The sequence below is a fragment of the Zosterops lateralis genome (genome assembly GCF_965231275.1).
Source record: "Zosterops lateralis genome assembly, chromosome: Z".
NCBI lineage: Eukaryota > Metazoa > Chordata > Aves > Passeriformes > Zosteropidae > Zosterops > Zosterops lateralis.
In genome coordinates, this window is record NC_139800.1 from 13,437,004 (window position 1) to 13,457,374 (window position 20,371).

A 20,371-nucleotide genomic window follows, 5' to 3' on the forward strand; every position below is an offset into this window, starting at 1 on the left:
AGTACAAAACTATATTGAATTTTTACTGGGTTTATATTGCTGGGTATTATGTTGTATAAGAGAAGAAAACAGCAGTGTTTAATAGATGCCATAAATTCATACTATGGTTCCACTACTATGACTATATATACTTAAATTTTGAAAGGAAGCATTTAAGCAAGTGAGTGTTACTAGGATCTCAAATGCCATTTTGGCAATAGACTTTTAGAAAGCATAGGAAATGTAACAATGGCAATAGACTTTTTAGAAATTTAGGAAATATGAAAATGTGAGAGGTGGTGTAAGAATATCTTTTGTCAGGGCTGCATACAGCTATGACATAGTGTGACAAAGATTTTAAAATTCTGACATAGTGTGACAAAGATTTTAAAATTCTATTTCTGGTATTGTCACAATTGCCTCTGTCAACACAGGCAAAAATCTGATACCTCTGTTTCCAGCAGTTTTTGTCCCAAGGCTTCCCAAATGTACAACTTGATTTTTTTTTTTTTAGCTTTATTTAATGGTACCAGTGAATGTTCTAGACCTAGCTTGTTTCACTCAGTCCTTCTGGTGTCTTCAAGACCTCACAAACACAAATTATTTGTCATGCAATTATTTTATTATGGAATATAATAAATAATAGTGTTAGAAGGGACCTGCAAGGATCATTGAGTCAAACTTCTGGTGCTGCACAGGAAAACCCAAAAGATCCTAGCACGTGCACTGTCAAAATGCTTCTTGATTCATATACTGGGACCTTTATACATTACAGAAAAATAAAACTGGTGGATCTCCAGATCAATCCCACAGAGCTTCTCATCTGAAAGAGGTTTTTTTTTTTTTTTTAATTACAGTTAGGAAAGCAGCAACAGCCAACGGAATGAAATGTCCCACTTTCTCCTGCTCTTCTCCAAATCAAAGTGTCATTTAAGAGAGGGATACACAAGTCTGCTGTATGTTTCCTGGGCTTCCAGCAGGATGCAGATTTTGCAGATAGAACAGAGACTAGCTGCTCAGTAGCATTTTCAAAACCTCATTTTAGCCTTGGGCCCACGCTGGCACGATAATGAACAGATCCATAACCTTCTGGTGGTTTCTTTTTCAAACAAGGCAATGTGTTTCCATGCCCTAACTGGGACTTGTACAAGGGCATATAGTAATGGGACAAGGCTTTGAACTTAAAGGGGACAAATTTAGGTTAGATATTAGGGAGAAATTATTTGCTGTGAAGACAGTGAGGCACTGGTACAGGTTGCCCTGAGAAGCTGTGGATGCCCCATTCCTGGAAATATTCAAGGATAGGTTGGATGGGGCTTTGAGCAACCTGGTCAAGTGGAAGATGTCCTCAACATTAATAACTCTTGCATCTCGGGCAAAAAAACTATGACCCATCTGTTTTGCTTATCTTTGTGTTAAATTCCGTTAATAATGGATTTTTTTAACCACTCTTTACACTGTAAATGTAGTAAACATACATACACTTTATCCTAATGGAAGTTAATTATTTGTACCCCAATTTTAAAAGTTCACACATTTCCAAAACATGTGAGATTTTGTTTCTTAACCAGGCCTGTGTTGTATTAGTGTTGTCTTGGAGACTTGCTTACTTCATTTTGTTGTCATCTTGGATTGAGTGGAAGACATTCCAGTGCAATTCTCTGGAATATACATGTGTAAGTAATAACCCTTCTGTACAGGATCATACCTGGAGGCCCAGCAGAGGTTCATACTCTGCTCCATACTGACTCAAGTCTCTGCTGTGACAAGCAAGCTACAGGCAGACAGGGATTACCACAAACACCTCAGTGTATCTGGAAACCATGCAAGATCTTGCCAAGTGCGCTTCTTGTCTGTGTGTGGAAAAACAGGAGGGATTTGTTGTGAAGTTGAATCTTCATAGGCAAAAGATCTGGAACCATGAGGGGAAAGTGAAGCAGATGTGTTGACTAAGATTTGACAAAGATTTCTGGTTACTGACATCAGGATTTGTGTTTCAGATGCTTTTGCCTTGCTCTTCATAAGAGTTGTCTGTTGTTTTTTCCTCTGCTTAAATTTATTGGCCGTGGAAGAGCATGAATCTACTAAGAGAAGGGCTCATGAGCAGATTGGGTCCTATTGTGGGATGTTAGAAAGAAGTAACTCTTAATTTTAGTGGTTCTAAAATGCTTTTCTCTGTGCCACCTCACTTGACTTAGAACAAGAAGATGACTCTGAAAGGGATCAAGTGCAGAAATACACATACTAGATTAAAAAGCAATGGCCACAGTAGGTGAGAACCCCAAACACTGGACCTCACCCTTGCAGGAAAGAATGAAATAGGGACCATAAAAGAGACTTTTAAATCCAAATAACCCATAAATAATAAGGTCAAAATGTATATTTAGGAAAAAAAAGGAAAATAAAGAAGACAACCCCAAACAATGAGGAAACCTAAAAAACAACTACTGTGGAGTAAACTAAGCTGAACTGAGGCTCTAGGACTATTGGATAATCAGCAAGAAAACCACAATAAAAGAAACTGTTGTTTTAGGCATGTTTTGTGCTGAGCCTGTAATGTAAGATTAATCAATCTTTTATAAGCTATCTCTCTCCAGTAATAATTTAGTGGTTGATAAATTAGCTCTAGATGGCGAATATGAATAAAGCTCTTAGTAAGTACAAAACCTGAGTAAATTTGGAAATGCCTGTGGAACTTTTCCTCATGAAGGTTTTACTATTCCATATGCTTCTATTCCCAAATCTCACAGATGGTGGCTCAACTTCCAGACTTCTGAATGAGACACAAGCTATTTTGTTTTTCAGAAGGCTAAACTGAGGTGTAAAATGTAAAGAATTTACTGATACTCCATGGCAAGTTCTAGGCAAGGTCTTGTGGATCTTGTGGAATCACAGTGCATGCCTTGGGTGATTGGTGTCTGGGTATTTGAGTACTTACATAAGCCTTCTGCTTTTTTATCATTAAAATTTGAACATAATTACAAAAAATCTGTTGTGATTGCAAATTTGTTTGTGAATTCTAGCATGGGATTCAGAAAAGAAGGATTTTGTGGCTTCTTTTATGGGAGTTAAGGATTTTCTCTTTCAAATTTCTGTAGTGTGGGAAGCTCTTTCCTGAGGAAGGAAGATGTTAGTAATCTGCTCAAGTTCTTGAATAAGATTGCAAAGAATGCCACTTAATTTCATGTTGTCACTTCTCTGTCCTCCTCTGACTCCTTTCAAGCTTTCTTTACAAGGCTGCTTTATCAGATACGTGTACCAGGTAAGCTGGCACCTTTTTTTCTCTCAGCGCCTGCTTTTAATGAAGTAACCATTTTTCCCCATAGGTGTTAACTGTGATATTGTGTGTGACCAGGATTCAAGATTTTCTGGTTTTGATTCCCTTTTCCCTTCATTGCTAGAATGTCTTTGTTAAGAAAAGCTGCTTGTGTTATATTTCAGCATGTGTGTTGCCTGCTCATTGTAACAACTGCTGCAAGGAAGGACTTAAGGAGGAGGTATTCAGTGGAGGACTGAAAATAAATTATAAAAGTGGTATATAAATTTTTACTATTATATGCTCAGTATGTAAGTATGCACTGGACACTGGTGTAGTCCTTAGCTCTTGAACTGACTTAAGTAACTTTCTGTTGGCTTTGTCTGTGTTTTGCACTGAAAACAGACTCCTCATTTGAAGAATAGGCTTTGAATCTTGGCGGGGCTTTCCAAGATTAATTGGGATATCAAAAAGATCTTTCTGTAAAGGTATTTTAGCAGGTGTTTGGGCTTTGACAAGGTTGAAATATATTTTAGAAGGGCTTAATAGAGGAGTGTTTTATAGACAAATGACTTAATGGATTTATGTGTTGCTGATGCAAGACTTCATGGTACAGATTGGTGAAGTATAAGAAAGGCTCAGAAACAGGGAGTCTCCCTTAATGCACAAATGTTTCTGTTTTTCATGTTCACATGATAACATCATAACAAATAGAGTTCAAAGGAGTGAGAGTCATCCAATTAATTCCTGGCTCAGAAGCACAATGAACTATGACCAAACCAGTTCTGACCAGACTGCTTCTCTAAAAAAACCTCACATCAGGTTCTACAATCTCTTCTGACAAACTTCCTGAGCTCAACTAGCCCTACTTTCTACACACTTTTTTCTAAGATCTAGCCTAAATTTCCTGTTAATCTTTCTTGCTTCAGTTTAAACTTTTTAGCACAAGGTTACATGGGGCTTTGAGCAACCTGGTCAAGTGGAAGCTGGCCCTGCTCATTGGAGGGAAGTTGGAATTAGATAATCTTAATGGTCCCTTCCAACCTAAACCATTCTATCATTCTTTGTCTTACAGATAGCAAAAAGGTGCACTCTTTGCTGGATTAAAAACTGCCTGGATTGCCAGGCCAAGAGAGTGGTCGTGAGTGGAGTTACATCCAGCTGGTGGCTGGTCATGGGTGGGGCTCCCCAGGGCTCAGCACTGGGGCAGTTCTGTTTAATATCTTTATCAAGGATCTGGATTACAGGATCAAGTGCACCCTCACTCACTTTGCAGGTGACACCAATTGGGGTGGCAGTGTTGATCTGCTGGAGGGCAGGAAGGCTCTGCAGAGGGATCTGGACAGGCTGGATCATGGGCTGAGCCAGTGGTGGGAGGTTCAACAAGGCCAAGTGCCAGGTCTTGCCCTTGGGTCACAACAGCCCCAGGCAGGGCCACAGGCTGGGACAGAGTGGCTGGAAAGGACCTGGGGCTGCTGGTGACAGTGACTGAACATGAGGCAGGGTGTGCCCAGGGGGCCAAGAAGGCCAAGGGCACCCTGGCCTGGATCAGCAATGGTGTGGGCAGCAGGAGCAGGGCAGGGATTGTCCCCCTGTGCTGGGCACTGCTGAGGCCACACCTGGAGTGCTGTGTCCAGTTCTGGGCCCTCACTGCAAGAAAGACACTGAGGGGCTGGAGAGAGTCCAGAGAAGGGCAATGGAGCTGGGGAAGGGTTTGGAGCACCAGTCCTGTGAGGAGCAGCTGAGGGAGCTGGGGGTGTTTATCCTGGAGAAAAGGAGGCTCAGGGGAGACCTTATCACTCCCTACAGCTGCCTGAAAGGAGGCTGTGGCTGGTGGGAGGGACCAGCCTCTTCTCTGCTAACAAGCACAACGTGGTAAGAAGAAATTATCTCAAGCTGTGCCAGGGGAACTTTAGAGTGGATATTAGGAAAATGTGTTCCTAATATCCACTATTTGTCCTTAATGTCCATTAATACCCACCATCAAAATTCCACCATGGAAAGAGTAGTCAAAGTTTGGAACAGGCTTCCCAGGCAAGTCGTTAATTCACCAACCCTTGGGGTATTTAAAAGATGTGTAGATGTGGCATTAAAGAATGTTTTAGTGGTGGACTTGGCCATGCTGGGTTAATGCTTGGACTTAAAGATCGTAAAAACCTTCTCAAACCTAAATGTTTCTAAGATTTTCCTATGTATAATAGTAAACTTTGAACTAAAAATTCCATTTCAAAATGCATCCATCATTGTATTTGGTTTACAAGGGATATTACTTGCTATGTGCCACCAAAACTGCAGGAGAAACAAAAACTCTCCAACGTTTTTAGTGTTAAGAGAATTTAAGCTTTACTTTATTCTGGCCAGGATGTTGTTCTGGCCAGGATGTGCGACAGAAACAATTTCATCCCCATGTTGCCTGGGTTGTGGAGAGAAAAGCATTCAATCACACATTTTTACTGGATTTTTCACATACTTACACAGTCAAAACCCAAAGAAATTCATTGGTTCAACGTTCACTGGTCCCAAGTTACACAGTTCTGAATATTTGGTTTCCTATTGGTTATTGATCCCTTCACCTTTGATGTTAATTAGGTTCTCATTCTTTGTTTTCTTACCCATTTTTTCCCAGTCCAGGAGTCTCCAGTCATGCCAAGAGTGATGTTGAAGTTGATGTTTGTTAGTGGTTCTTATCTTTCGTGTATCTTCTGTCCTAATCCCAGTCTGCTGAGATGTTAAGGTCATCAGGCCTCGAGTGGTGAAACAGTCCTTTGAAAGGAAACTTAAGAGTCCTTTACCCTGGGCAAAGGTGAACAAAACCCCTGACTAAAGTTATATAAAAAAAATTTAACTTGGTATAACTTCCAACAGGATGTGGAGCCTTAAAGATCATCCAGTTTCGATGACCCTTCCATGGGCAGAGACCGTTCCACTATCCCAGGCTGCTCAAAGCCCCATCCAGCCTGGCTTTGAATACTTCCAGGGATGGGGCATTCACAGCTTCTCCGGGCAACCTGTGCCAGTGTCTAACCATCCCCACAGCAAATTCTTCCTAATATCTAATTGAACCTCTTCTCTTTTAGTTTAAAGCCACTGGCCCTCATCACTCTCCCTCTTATTTATATATTTTTATTATTTATTTAATTTTTATTTAGTTAGTTAGTTTTGGTTTAGTATTCAGTTTGTTGAGGTGTTTTTAATTATTATTATAGACCAAATAACCCCAGTGGAGCTGTTTACTATGATCTTTTACAGAGAGAACTCATTCTATTTGTGATTTAATACTCAGGAAGTTGCTTACACTTGGAAATGTATAGGGCTGAGCCAATATATGTGATTTTAATGAAATGTAATGTTCTTTTTTTCTTTCTTTTTTATTACTAAGTATTTGAACAAATACTTTTTGTGAAAGAAACAAAAAGTTTGTTTCACATTCTGTTTGCATGTCACCAAAGGACAATGATTGTCTGTCAGTACCAGGATTCTTTCCAACTTTATCTTCAGACAATTCTTGCTATTTTTTTGTAATTTAATGTTTTGGTAACATAACATTAGATTACAAAATTATCAGTTTTCTAGGTTTTCTCTTAAATTCTGTTTTGTTTATATGGTCCTACCTCCCTGAATTAGAAGTGTAAAAATCAGTTAGAAGGGTAGTAATTTTTTGCAGAGGAGAGTTTCTTGATTTCCCCCACCAGTTTTGGATTGCCCCTGTGAGCTGAAGGAGCAAGTAGCAGCCCTTACCAAGTAATACCATTTTTTTTTCAGTGCTGTCACTATCAAAATGACAAAGCTGAGCTATGTCAAATCAAACTGTTTCAGTATGTTTACAAGACAAGATACTGTGCAGCTGGTTTTAGACTCTCATATCTTTGAAATACTCAAATACAGTTTCTGACCAGCAGGTCCTAACTGTCTTACGAGGTGAAATTAATGTTTAACTTCTCCATTTTGTAGAGAACTTAATGTCAAAACCAAAGTGGAATGAAGTTCAAGAGCAAGGAGAAGAAGCTGTTTAGGGAGAAGTAAAAAATTTTTCGGTTTTAATTACACGTTGGAAGTGTGGAATAAGTTCTCAGATGGAGCAAAATCAAACCCAGAAAAAGGAAAACCACAGGAATGAAAACTAATTTTCAAACAATACATTTCTATTGGCATATTTTTGAGCAACATTTGCAAATAGTTTGGTTTTGGGCTAGTTTCTATTCTAAAATTAAACAGAAGTAGATTGTATTGTTAGGTACTATTATAATATTGAATTTTGAATGCCAGATTTATTTAAAATAAAGCTGAAGTATACAAGTCAGCCTGTTCTCAATGAAGTCACATGAGACAATTATCTAATAATTTGAGTAGAAAGTTATATACAATTTCTCTCTTAGAAGTACCTTTGTAATTGTGAAAGAAAACATTATATTTATAGAACTCAGCATCATACATATGTTTCTTTTCCAAAAAGCCTGAGAGCTTTCATAATGGTGGTTGATAGTATGAAATATGTTTTACAGTGATTGTAGCATCAGGATCATTTAAAGAAACAGCTGAGGACTTCAGCTGTGATTCAATGTTTCTGAGGGTTGATTTGGCTTGGTGTGTTTTTTTGCAACTTGTTGGGTTTTTCTCCTCGCCCATGCCCCAACAGATAAGGCTTCTCTTGGTCTTCTTTTACAGAAGTACTGCATATAACTTGAACTTCAAATTGTATTCTTTATGCCGAAATACAGGATTATTCTAGTATATGACATTCTACTTGGTGCCAACAATAGTAATAAGAGAAATTAAAAGCAGTTACATATGTGTCCAGAGGTGTCCTGTGCTAGCTTGCATCAGATGAGTGTATGTATCTGGAGTACCTTTTGTCCTTTAGAAAAAGCTGAAGATGAGGAGTGCCTGAAGGCAAGCTGTAACTTTTTGAGGTAGCCTGTCACTGTAAGTAGGCAAGTGTCCAAAGTGCATGCAAGCCTCAATTACATTTCAGTGCAGTGCTGCTATAATTAAGCCAGAAAAGAGTCCTTAGGCAGTGCCCTAATGCACCTTTGTCAAGGGTTATGAGTCTTGGGAACATGTAGAAAAACAGCTGTAGCTTGGCAAACAATAGCCTTCTCTGGCAAAACTTGGGTTTGTCTCAGTCAAATATTTTGATCAAGCTACGTAGACCTGTACAAAATAACACAACTATTTATCCCCTTTATATTTCTTTGTTTAAAGCTTAAAACCAACTTCATAAGGAAATGATAAGGACGACTTTATTTTTGTTGGGGAAATCCAGGTTGAAAGTTCTGAGTTGCCACAGAGTGTGAATTGGAGGATATAAGTACGGGGGCCCTCCCTATTTTAGCAGAAGCCTTTTCAAAGCTTTACACAAAGGGATCTATGGAACATGAACTAAACTTTTTTTTCTAAATGGCTAAACAGGATGTAGATATAAATAATAATTCAATACAAACTTATTTTGGTGGAGCTTTCTCACACACAGCTTCTTGTATATTGAGAAATGCAGTTTCCTTTCAGAAACAGTTTTTTCACTAGTTTCCGGATGGTGCTTAAGAAGAATTCATACCATTTAAAAAGTATTTAAAACCTTTTTTTCCAAGGTGTTGTAATTTCTTTTTGCTAATTTTTTTTCTTAATCAAAAATCATTCTGACTTTTCTCAACTCCTTGCAAAATATTCATGGCTGAGCAAGAAGGTGATAAGGTACTGGAGTAGAGACTTCTTGTAATATCCTGTTAACAAAACAAATGTTTAGATTCTGTCTTCTTAGAGCATTCCTGTTCTTGAATACAAGGTGAATACAAGTTTAGTGAAACCTTCCTCAAAAATTGCATACTGATTCATTGTAACAATAACCACTCTATCACTTTAAGCCCCCTTATTTTTGTTTTGTTTAAATGTGCCTCAGCTCAGTAGCTTATCTGTGGTTTGTTCCATATAGTCAGATCACTGTTGCTGACATGCCCTTTCTACAAAGCAACAGGGAAATCCTTTGCGAAGCTACCACAGACAGAGATTTAACAGACAGGCAGTAGCAGAATGTGAAACCAGTTCTAATTCTGGCAGTATGCTTGACTGTTTAATCTTCATCTTGGAGATACTGTCCTACCTTGAGGGCAGATATCATGGTTGATGTAACCTGAAGAAAATAGGAAAACCCTTGATTGGCTATGATAGGAGAGTTGGGAAATACCTTTGTATGAAGGCAGGAAAGAAATGCTTAACAATCTGGTTGACATTTCATAACATCTTGTTCAGACAGGCTAGTTTTGAATCACTGGGATGTCTTCAGATTTAAAACAAAGTGAGAGTGAATTTAGGTACGCTGGTGTTGGTTGGTTGGTTGGTTTTTTGGCAGCATGGTTTGTATTAAGTTGTTTCTCGCTTTGAGTGGTGTTGCCATGCAACAGGCTTTGTATATATTTTATTCCTTTGTATTCTCCTATATTATCTTATTCTGTAAAGTTAACTAGCTAAAATGTTTCTTTTTCCTCCTATTTGTCTTTCCTAGTTAAATTTGAGCTAATTCTCACAGCAACACTACTCCTGGCTAACCTTAGAGGTTTGCTAATTTCTTATATTCCTTTCAAGATGGACCATCTTGTCTCAGCAGAAGTGGTTTCTCCTTCTAGTCAGGACTAGTTTCTAATGCCTAATTCTTTGAGTATCTGAATTGTTGAGAGGAGCCAGGATCACCTTCTCTGACAGTGCTGGTAAGGGCTTTGTGCTTTGCCTTCTACGTTTCCCTTACCCGGTGTTATGGATTTATGTGCTTATTTTTGCATTTCTGTGGCTCAACTTCTGCTTCTCTCTGTCACCTGGTTAGATGAAATAATATGTTAGCCTTCTACTTCTTGAACTATGTCTAAATGGAAGGTCACTTTTGACACTCAAGCTAATCTGTTTTGTCTGTGGATCAAAATTATTCTGTATTACTGCCCCTCAGTTTTGTACAGATAGGAGATTTTGGTGAGGATTCTGAGGCCCAAGAGATGTACACATGCAATTTGTACTCATCCTTTCATTGCCTTTTTCATGGTGGTTCCTTTTAATTTTTAAAAATGTAATGCTTACTGCCTCAAGTGCTTGTTCTGCAAGATGTTAGTAGGAATGCCTATAAAGTTTCTTTCAGTTCTCTTCATGTTCTTATTCTCTTTTTTTAATGGTCTTCCTTTTAAGCCAGTTCCTCATCTTAAGCCCTTATTTGTTTGGCTGTGTGTTCTGTAAGCTACTGACTGGCTAAAAGTTTCTGTGACTCTTTAGTTATTATCTGTTGATTTTCTTTTTCCTTAAAATATTTTCCGACTGAGAAACTGTTCCTCAAAGACTTTTTTTGCTGTTGGCAAGCTCAAAACATTGACAATTTATCCTTTTTACTTTCTGGAGAAGTGCTAGTTTTTTGACTTTGGAATTTCTTTTTGGCAATCTTTAATCTGCTGTGAGAAACTGAGAGATGACTTGAAGCTCACAATACATCCACAGGTTAGGAGAACAGAACAAAGTGAATCTTCAAGACTGAGATTGTCCATCTCTTTATATGGGTAAATCTTTATATGAATAAATCTTTATTTGGATACCTACACTTGTGGAAGATGGAAATTAGTGACTCAACAATGATCATATAGTCCTGTGTTCCTGCTGAAAGTAGAAATAGTTAGCACAATGCTGAATCTTGAGTTTACCAAAAGTGGGTTTTACCTTCTATGTCATTTGTGCTGAATGCTTCTCATGCCTCTCTGAAGCTGCTGTGAGTTCTTATTCCCAGCTTTTTGGATAAACACTGCTCATTGGTTTTCTTTCATAAAAACTTACCTAAATTAAGGGCTGTGGTTCTCAGAATCCGGTAATATGTATTCTCAGATACATTTTAAAATGAAATCTGACAATGACTCTAGCTCAAAACAAAAGCTACCCCACCTACCTTCCCAAATAAAAGAAGAAAAAATAAGGGAGATGAGAGGCAGGGAGGAAGAAAAATTGTGTTTCAGCCTTTTATCTGGTAATCTGTGGGATTTGGGTAAAACACATATACTTGTGACAAGCAATTTGTTAGTTTTATGAAAGCCTTTTCTAATGCATTGGAAGGGATGTAGAGAATGGAGGACAGTGGTATCAGGGTTCTTAGTTGTTTGCGTGGTCTCTGGTTCACATGACTGAATTAAATTTGATTGGTGGATCTGAGACCAAGAATATGTTTCTTTTCTGAGCTCACACTGTCTGGCCTGTGTTGCTTCCTTCATTTCCACTATGTTGGGAGGTGGTTTGCCTATAAGCTGGTAATTTTACCTGCTCTGCACCTTAAATGTGAAGCTCAGGTGTTGATAATAGCCCCCTACTGTCATTTCTTTGGGGCATTTGACTGAGGTACCTGGTGGCTAAGGTAATTTAGCATAACTGACATCTCAGGGTCTGTTTTATAGTAATATTTGAATAAAATTAATGGCATACATGTTAATGATTTGAAAACTCTGGTGATCATTTCCATCTTTAAACTATGCATAACTGCACTTCTTCTGAAAATTAGTACCAGAAGCAGTGACAATACTTGTTGTAAGCAAATTCCTTGTGTAGACATGGTCTGTTTTCCTTCCTGAGTCCCAATCATTATTTTGGGTTATGCCTGTGCATTGCTAATTTGACTGTTTCATACCACATTCTGTAAAATTCCTGTCTGCTTCAGTTGTCTTGCTGCATGACTGGTCATAAGAGACATGTCCTACAGAACTATTTTGTAAAGATTGTGTGCTTCTACACCATGTGGGTATTGCCTGAGGGCTTAGCACACTGTGGTTGCAAAGCAATGTTTGCTTATTAAAACTCAGAAGAGCTTATCACTCACAGTGTGTATGGTTTCATGTAAAATTACTGAGAAAAATCCTGCTCTGCTTTAGAGAGTGGTTATAATCCACTCAATTCCTGTCTGAGAAATTGTGATTGCCCCCTCTCTTCCAGGACTGTGGGTTTAGATACTGTGAGACTGTGTGTCCTTCTCTGCCACTTATTTTTCAAGTGGACATTCAGCTATTAAAGATGATGCTAGTTTATTTTTCCTACTGTCTCCAAGCCTTTTGCAGAAAATCATGGAGAACTTAAAATATTACCAGTTCTCCTTAAATTCTACTGGTGTTTCTCAAAAAAAAAAAAAAAAATCTTTCAGACTAGCCTTCTCCATTCTCCAGCACTGTCTAGCAAGAGCCTACATTACCAATGGTTATTTATCTTTAGCTGCTAGTAGTAGCTTATTTCTTCCAGGTCAGGAGAATGAGCTGCAGTTCCTGGATGTAGGTGTCAAAGTTCACAGCTTGCCCTGAAGTGCCTGAGCTGTTGCCAGCTAAAGGTAGATGATTGTTCCCTGGATAATGTAAGTGCTTCAGTAGCTACTATGAATTGTGTGGTTCAAATCTTAATTGGTATTATTGAATCTGTTGAGTGGCAGACTCTGGATATAAAAATTAGTATTAAAATACTATTTAATCTGTTTTGTCAGATGTCAAATGAGTTGGTGCACAGAAATTGAACAGACTGTATAATAAGTTTGTGATACAAATACATTGTTTGAAAGCTGTAATTCAGACAGCAAGTGGACTCTTGGGAAATGACATCGAATTGAATGTTATAGAGATACAGTTTGATGCACCCTTGGTGTGTAAACCAATTTAATTGTAAATCAGTGTAGTTGTCTATACTGCACATGAAGAGATTTCCTAGATACCAGTTCAAATGAGGATGTTAATGAAACCCAGGAACTGTGTATAGTGCAATTAAAAAGAGAACAGATTACCTGGGTTGCAAAGGGGAAGTCTGTACCCACTTAACAATTAAGTGCTTCATATTTTAGTGACATTCATTGAAATAAATGACCAGCATGAATGTATATTGAACGAAATAGCTACATGTGAAGACTAGAACAGAGGGATTGTAGCTAACTCAGCAAAATAGTGTGTGATATGGTGATGTGTAAACTGGAAAGCTGTGACAATTAGTGGACTGCTATGACTGGATAAAGCTTCCTGGTCCTTTCTTTTCTTTGGAAAAGAAACAAACATGGATGCTAGAAACAGGATAGTGATACAGTTTGATAAATAACTGTTGTTCCTTTACCCTAAAGAGTGACAGAGGTCTTTTTCCATCTCTCTGCTAAAAAAGTATGGAAATAAAATACCTCCAGTTCTGTTAAAAAACAAAAAACCTGACAGTTTTTAAATCTTTCCCATTCTGATTTCAGAAGCCACTGCACAATTTGGGACTCCTTTCTTAGAATAATTACATTAAAGAGGAAAATCAATTTTTGTAGAGGGTTGTACATTGTTTTGTAGTATGTAGAGGAGCTTGATGCTGTAAGATCATATTGGAGTTGATTAGCATTTGAAGGGCTAAATGTTTATATGGGTTTTTAATTATTTTTGCCCTGAACAGCAAACACTTTTAGAGACAACATTAAACCTCAGGTTTTCATTACGTAGTCCACAAACAATACTTCAGAGCCTTATACATGCATACTACAATTCTCTATTTTACATATTTTCTTGGCAGACATAGAATCACAGAATCAATTAGGCTGGAAGAGACCTTTGAGATCATGGAAAGTGACTTGTCAACCTAGACCATGGCACTAAGTCTTTCCTTAAACACTTCCAGGTCACTCTGCCACCTTGTTGGGCAGGCTGTTTCAATGCTTGACAACTCTTTTGTGAAGTAATTCCTCCAGATGTCCAACCTGAACTTTCCCTGGTGCAGCTTGAGACTATGTCCTCTTTTCCTGGAAATTTGTATGGAAATCTGCATTTTACTCTTCTTACTAAAACACAGTCTGTAAATGTCTGTTCCTAAAAACAATCAGCTTTTGTGAAGTTGCAGTGTATTTATACTTAGCCCTCTTAGCATTTTCTGCTCACTGCTGAAGGTTCTGTCATAGGATTAAAAAAAAAAAAAATCATCTTGCCTCCCCTTTGACAGATTTACCTACTAGTAAACTCAGCCCAAATTTAACACATAATCAGCCATAACCTTCTGGTTATGATCCAGTGCTGAAGATACAGAAGGGCTTTTACAGCAGTATCTTTGGAACTGGCAGACATGTGTGGGATGTTCTGGTACTGATGAAAAAAACCACTTCCCCTTCAGTGTGCTGGCATCTGATTTCTTCATCTAAAGCTATGGTCAAATGCACCTTTGATCTGCCTGGAATGGATGGAGAAAAGCGTGGCTGCCTGTCTTATCTGCTAGAACATAGTTAGAGTGCTCCCATATCTGCTCAGGTCCATGTCACCCAGTTTAGTTTAAAGCACTGTCTTTGATAATTTGTGTATTGTCCCTTTCCAGGAAAGCAAGTGGAGATTCTTTGAGTATTCCTTTAAATCTGACATTGTCCCTCAGAAGACCCATACATCAAACTCCTCCAGACAATTCCAAATTAGGAGACATTAGAATTGTCTGGTTGCAAAGCCAGGCTATCACAGATTGGGAAATATACAAGAAAGATAATCTTGCCTAATTTGCTTTTTGTGTTTCATGTGTGTTTTGGTATAGCCCTTAATTACCTAACATTGCTTTGTTTTCCTTTTTCCTTTTCCCATTGAACCTGTGAGTCATTCATTGCACAGGATGGGTGGTGGTAATTTAATTAGCTGCTGCTAACAATTGTGGAGAGAAACCGAGTTAGATGTTGTTGCCTCAATTTTTTTTTGCTGTTCTGAAGGTAGAATTAGAACACAAAGGTGGCCATATCAGATCAGTACAAATACATTGCTTAACCAGCAACGTGTTTTACAATAGCCATAAACAAATTCCTATGAAGTTATAAAAATGAGAAATGTGTATGCACTAATGTTACTTGATATGTTACAAGTTTTCAACTCTTTTAAGAGTTGCAATGCAGGAGATTTTTGAGTTTGTTGTGGCTTATGTTCTTTTATCATCAGTAGATTTGCATCTCTGAGTATGTTCAGCTTCTTCAAGAAGTCAGGAAGAATACATAGCCTCTTTTTACAAATGAGCTGGTGCTTCTTTGGACAAACTACCAGTTCCTCAAGGGACCACTGATGTCCTTCTGAAGTTGTGACTGATGAGCTGGACTCAATGGCTCCTAATCCTTGTATGGGAAGAGATGTTTGCAGTTACCTTACCACCCTCTTTAGAACCTATCTAAACCTCCATATAGGTGTCAGACCTCTCTAAATTTCTCTTTTCCTGAATAAAGAAACTAAGATTCTTAGGTTTAAGATTGCTTGAAGGAAAAGTTATCCCATGTTTTGATTGTCCTTTTAGGAGCTTTTCCACATCTGTTAACATTTTTGATATAAAGAGAATAAAAAATACAGTCTTAGGTATAAATATGGTTACATTGAAACACAGATTTACACAATGGCTTGATGATGTTCCTGTCCTTAATTCTAATTTTCTTTTTAATAAGGGATTAAACTCCTGTTTTAAAGGGATTGTCATAACTTCAGATCTCTTTTCTGAGTGATAGACCATATCAACTTATTAGGACTGCTGGTTTTTTTCCCTACAGTTAGATCACTTTATTTGTTGAATGTCACCTTGCATTCTGATGTCTGTTCAGTCTCACATTGTCCTTCCATAAAGCTTTACCCTGTACTGTTTTGAGTAACTGGATATTTCTTGCTGCTTACCTCTGCCACAGGAGATCCATCACAGCTCCTTGAGAAATTTTACAAGTGGCTTCCCTGCACTGCAGAATTGACCCTGTGTTTCCTGACACTTAACCAATAACTCATCCATACAAGGCTTTTCTTTTTCTGTCGTGATGACTTGGGTTTCTTCAGCTTTTGAAGACTTTTGTAGAAGGCTTACTGAAAATACACCTTGACTATACTTTTGTGGGTCTTTCTGTGGCAGTCGTGGCTACTGACAGCGTACCTCACAAATGCGGAATTTTATTTATTCATGTTGTAAAACATCTTCAGTATAAAGTAGCTGAAGTCTAAACTGTGTAATAACTTATTGCCCAGTTTCAGACTCAATTTTTTCCTCTCAATTTTTCCCCTAGAATTCTCATCCTCCTGGAACATGCCATAATTTCTGCTACATATCCATAGTGCTGACTGTAGCAATGACTAGTTCTTCTTTAAGTCATGCTCCAGCTAAATCATACTGTTGAGTATCTAAAATAGCATCTATCTTTGAAATGTGTAAGTGTTCTAACAGAGCCACTCCGTGGCAGAAGTGATAGAATTACATTTACCAAGCTGGCAGTCTTCTGCTTGTAATGGGGGAAAATCTCTTGCCTTGTTCAAGTTTTTGCAACAAACGATGTTGTATAGTCTATAGATTTGTAAAACAGACTAAATTTGCAGTAATTTGTCCTGTGCAGGTCAAGGATTATTTCAGTGCCCTTGTCTTCACTGTCAAAAGACGTAAGAAAGACAAACATCATTACCAGAGACATTTCTTTGTCACTTCAAATCTGAGGTTGGTGTTTATGACACCAGCTGGTCCTCTGGCACCATTCAGCATTGCATGGTGTACAGAGAGTACAGCAAAGGCCAGCAATGCACCATATAATGATTGATCCACATAATGATATGTGGCAACAATGTGATAGCAAATTACTTTTCATTTTATTCACTGTACTTATATTTTTTTCCCAGGATTTGTGTGCAAATGCTGGATTAATGATTTGTTTTCTTGCATTTTGAATTACACATCTCCAGTTTCTGAGAGAATTAAAAAACCCCCAAAACCAAACAGGTTTCTGTGGAACAGGAAGTAGATGTGTAACAGGAAACAGTATGGAAAATTCCCATTGTTCCACTGTTTTACTGGGGTGGAAAAGTTGGGTTGGAAAGAGGTGGTTTATGCACATAGATTTTTATTCCTATCTGGCACAGAATTGGATTTGATCACCATACCTTGACATGTGAAAGGAGGTCTTCTGTTCCCCAACATTTTTGGTAGTCAACACATGCTGGGGTGTGCCCTAAAGGTACATGGGAGCCCAACCAGTCAAGAGGTTTCTGTCTGCTGCAATCTTGCAGTTGCTGGGGAGTGATAAATTAAGCTTGAATGTGAGAGTATATATTTGTCAGTAGGTAATTAAATTTGTCAATAGAGAGTTGTCTGATCTATTGCTGTTGTCATGCAGGACGTAGGAGGCAGAGGGTAAGGGAACAAGTAAGAGAAAGGAAGTAAGAAAATGGGGATTTCCTTCAATCAGGAGTCACTCTTTCATGCTTCTGCATTTCCCCAGGTGAAATTTGAAAATATTTTTAGGATTTTTATTAACACTGTAGATTGTTTTAAGATTTCTACTGTTCCAGTGTTGCCATCTGTAAAGCTGTTTTTCCACATACACATATAGTTCTTCATTGGTGTATTTAGAGTACCTGAAATACTCATTGAAGCTAGCAAAGAAAACAGGAAAGGAAGACAAACAGTGTGAGAGGGGAAAAATAGATCTGTAGCTGTAGAGAGTATATGTGGCAGACTGATTTGTAGGAATGATCTATGTATTTGTACAATCTTTTTTTTTTTTTCCCTGCAGTTGTTTGCATATCTTGGACATTTTTTCCATTGGCAAAACAGAATATTCTATAAAAGGTGGCTTTTAGGATCTTTTAGTATAGGCCACATGGCTACAGCAGGAAAACCAGGCAATTGCCTAGACTTTGTGCCCCTGTGGGAGAAGACAGCCTTTCTGCTGCGTCTTAACGTGTTGATGACTTCTTGGAATGTTTTGTATGTAATTACTAACTGTAGTTGTAAATTCATGTCTAGATAGAGTCTGTCTAAGTGAAGAACAGGAAGGTCAAATGCTAAATTTTGTTTCTCATTTCCTTCCCTAGAAGATCTCATTTTCCAGTGACGCCTTTTTTAGCCCAGAGCTGATCAGTTGCTATAGCTCTGCTTCTGGATGTTGGACCTGCAGAGTCTTGAGGTTAATAACCAGACGAGGTGGTGATTGTTCCAAGCTTTGGCAATCTGTGCAACCATATTTAGTGTGGGTTGATAATATAATTCTCAGTAGTTGGTAAACCTGAGTTATCAGTAACTCAGCTGGTTGTGTGGTAGCCGTTCCTCTTTGTGAGCCTTCCTCAAATTGTTGAGGATTTGTGTGTTATGGAAATAATAGGTTGGCATTTTCAAAGCTTTTCTTAACAATGGTGGATACTTATGCAGTCCCTTCCACTTGTTTTTCAAACTAGGAGACTCCTGTAATTTACAGCCCTCTCGGAAACTTTTGAATTTTGCACAACCCTTTGTCTGACTGCTCTACAGCATGCTTGTTAGCTAAATGCTGTTCACTCTCAAAGCCTTCCCCACCTTCCTGTGGAGACTGGAGAAGTAACACCTATTTCATATGCCACTTCTCACATGAAGAACTTAGGAGCATGTACAAAGTTTTAATCAGTTTACTTATGCAAGAATCAACTCCTCCGTTCAGTAATCTCTGTCATGAGAACTACACACAGCAGACCTTTTAAAAAGAAAAATCAGGGTTTTCCTAATGACTGGTGGGTTTGGGGAAACTCCCGTGTTCTGTGTTGTTTTTTTAAGAATTATGATGTACCTCTTGCTGCAGCATTGGGAGTTTTGTTTGCTAACACAGGGACTCGGTCCACTCTGCATGCCAGCAGCACATCTGCTTCCTGTTTTCTCTGGTACAGGTGAATGCAGGTCTTCTTTTTTCTACTCCGCCTGTGAAAAGTTCTGGAACTGATTTTTTTTTTTCCTCCCCATTTTAAAGAGGGAATTTAGTTTTGGTTTGAAAAAACCTGTACGCTTTGTGTCCAGTACTGATTTTCTTGAATGTGTGTTTTATACTGGCTGCAGGTAGAGAGCAGCACTGAGCTGTTTCACACGACTTTGTTTTGTTACTTGCTTGAAGAGTCATGCTGTTCTTTTCATACTTCTGATGACCATGTGTAATGGGCAGTGTGATGTTTCTTAGGAAAGTCCATCCTCCCTGATCTCCAAAAGCATGGAAGATGATACCATGCAGAGTTGGTTATTCAAATTAGTATGTTTTTCACTTTTCTGTGTCTTTCTTCCATGAAAATAGGTTTGAAAAGGTGCTGTCAGCTTTATAGATTGGATTTGTAGGAATCTGGTCACCCACTAAATTAACAAGATTAATGTAAATGAAAAGTTAAAAAGCTCACTAGACTTTCAGTTTTGCACTGAAGAGGACACTACAGCTAATGATGGAAAACTCTTGGGTGTCTCTAGTCTGGCTTTCTGCTCAAAGCAGTCAGCAAAGATGCCAGAGCTCAGGGCTCAGGGCTTTGTGCAGTCTGTCTTTAAAACTTCCAAGAGCAAGGACCACACAGCACTTCTGTGCAGGTTGATACCGTGACACAGCCTGACTCCTTATTGTCTATAACCTGTCCGTGGGCAGAAGAGGGCTGTTCTGAGGTGCTCTTGAAGCCTTCCCTTCTCCAGGATGAGGCAGCCCTCTATGTCAGGGTCACCTCACTCTGCAGGTGCTCTTGTCCCTGAGCATCCAGGTGGGCCAGTGCTGGGCTCACACCAGTTTGGCAAGTGGGAGTCCTGCAGTGGGGAGCCCAGACCGAGGACTCAGTATCTTATTTTCGTGTTGTCTAAAAAGTACTGAATCAAGTGGGAACCATCACTTTCCTCCATCTCCTGGTTGTGCTGTACTACTGTAGTGATGGATACTGCTCTTGGTTGCTGCCAGCCCTGAGGCCTTTTCTGCAGAGCTGCTGCCCAGGCAGGCCATGTCTAGCCTGCACTGCTGCCTGAGGCTCCGACTCCTGGGAGCAGAGTTCTTTTCCACGCTGAACTGCACAAGGCCCTCCCCACCTTCCTCTGCCCTACCCAGGTTCCTCTCCAGTGCACTGCCTTTTCCCCCCAGTTTGATGTCATCTGCAAACCTGACAAGGATGACTTCTGCCATGCCACTGATGAAGGACTGGTCACTGATTTTGCTTCTGTAGTGCTCCACTTTGTTATTGCAGTCCTGATGGAGTACAAGACATTAACTGCTGCCTCTAAGCCAATCATCCAGTCAGTCTTTATCCATCCTAAGGTGTCTGCTTAAGACTGTAATCCTTTTCTTCTTGTAGAGGTCTTGCTCTGTGACTTTCCCAGAGACCAAATCAACTTGTAGGTCCCTGGACAGGTCTTCTAGTGCCCTTTGAGGATGGCATGCCATTGGTATTGCCT

General features: G+C 39.0%; 1 protein-coding gene across 3 annotated transcripts in view; it reads left to right on the top strand.

The window, feature by feature from the left end:
* ARL15 (ARF like GTPase 15) overlaps positions 1-20,371 on the top strand; it is a 225,866-nt gene that overhangs the window by 18,615 nt on the left and 186,880 nt on the right. The gene's annotated exons all lie outside the window — the stretch shown is intronic.